This window comes from Monomorium pharaonis, unplaced genomic scaffold (genome assembly GCF_013373865.1).
Source record: "Monomorium pharaonis isolate MP-MQ-018 unplaced genomic scaffold, ASM1337386v2 scaffold_113, whole genome shotgun sequence".
Lineage (NCBI taxonomy): Eukaryota > Metazoa > Arthropoda > Insecta > Hymenoptera > Formicidae > Monomorium > Monomorium pharaonis.
In genome coordinates this window covers 1-1,505 of record NW_023415377.1, presented here as the reverse complement: position 1 = coordinate 1,505, position 1,505 = coordinate 1, and the positions used below count along the sequence as shown (strand labels likewise).

Genomic DNA, 1,505 nt, shown 5'->3' with positions numbered 1-1,505 from the left:
CCGGTGAAAGTAAAAAAAATATTTTTTTCAACCAAAAAGTAAGAGATAGAGGGTTGGTCAAGAGGACCAAAGTTGCTCCTCTCGTCGAGTTCTATAAGGAAGCAATGTCAAACCCCGGTGAAAGTAAAAAAATTATTTTTTCCAACCAAAAAGTAAGAGATAGAGGGTTGGTCAAGAGGACCAAAGTTGCTCCTCTCGTCGAGTTCTATAAGGGCGCAATGTTAAATTCCGGTGAAAGTAAAAAAAATTATTTTTTTCGACCAAAAAGTAAGAGATAGAGGGTTGGTCAAGAGGACCAAAGTTGCTCCTCTCGTCGAGTTCTATAAGGACGCAATGTCAAATCCCGGTGAAAGTAAAAAAAATTATTTTTTATGACCAAAAAGTAAGAGTTAGAGGGTTGGTCAATAAATTTTATAAAAGAAGTGCGCCGGTTGTGGGCACCGTTTTGTTTTTAGCTCATAACTTTTGACTAAATGCATATTATGCAGACATATGTGTACCAGTGGAAAGCTAGAGGCCTTAGTTAACTGTCAGTGAAGGAACTAAATTGATTTCTTCAACTAGAAAAATTTTATCAAAAATTTAGTGGACAATTTTTGGACAAAAAAAAATTTGTACCCGGTTGTAGGCACCCTTAGCGAAAAATCCGCTAAAAATGGAAAAATATGAAGGAAAACCACCACAAATAAAGGGAAAATAAAAATTTATTTATTTTAAAAGCCTTTACTGGCAAAAAAACAAAAAAAGATGACACGTTTTCACATTACTCGTCGCCTTCTTCATCTTCGAAATCAGAAGCACAATGCTTGCATGTAAAGTAGCTGGTACGCATATCAGCGCACTTTAAATGCACCGGACGACTGCATTCATTGCATTTAATGGAGTTTGCGGCGGTTAATTTCCGTGGCAGTAGGTTCAGACAAATTCCAACAAAACACCATCTTCCACGAATGAAATGTCAAATTGGGCTGCCACTTTCTTCACATAGCGTTGCAGACTGCTCCGAGAAATGCCATATGCTTTAGCAGTCCCTTTGACAGGTTTATTGTCCGCTAAGCAACACTTAATGGCTTGCAACAGCGCATTAAAATCCTTTTTTTAAAATGCATAAAAACAAAGATAAAATACGTTACGTCAACATAAAGAACGATATTACGCAGTTTCTCAACCAAACACACGCATTAAATGAAAAAAAACAAGGGTGCCCACAACCGGTTACATGAAGGTGCTCATAACCGGGAATGGCAGCTATTTTTCCAAAAGACTAACAAATTATGTGGTGCAAAAATTTTGGTTGAATACGAAATAAAATCACAAAATACAATAACAACACTGCAAACATAATGAAACTTTTACCTTTTTGAAAGAATTCACACCGATTTATCGCACTTCGAAAAGAGTAAAAAATCACTTTTCTGTTTATTTATTGCAAATAATTTTTATTATGCTCACAGCTACTACGCAAATGCGTGTATTCGTTTCGGTATCAACACGAAAACTGCGTA

The 1,505-nt window shown here is 36.2% G+C and overlaps 1 long non-coding RNA gene across 1 annotated transcript; it reads right to left on the bottom strand.

Moving 5' to 3' along the window:
* Positions 1-686: 686 nt before the first annotated feature.
* On the bottom strand, positions 687-1,498 carry LOC118647988. The gene is made up of 2 exons (XR_004965126.1): positions 1,357-1,498; positions 687-1,092 (listed from the first exon to the last, which is right to left on the bottom strand). It is a non-coding gene; the product is annotated as an uncharacterized LOC118647988 (long non-coding RNA).
* Between the last annotated feature and the right edge of the window lie 7 nt (positions 1,499-1,505).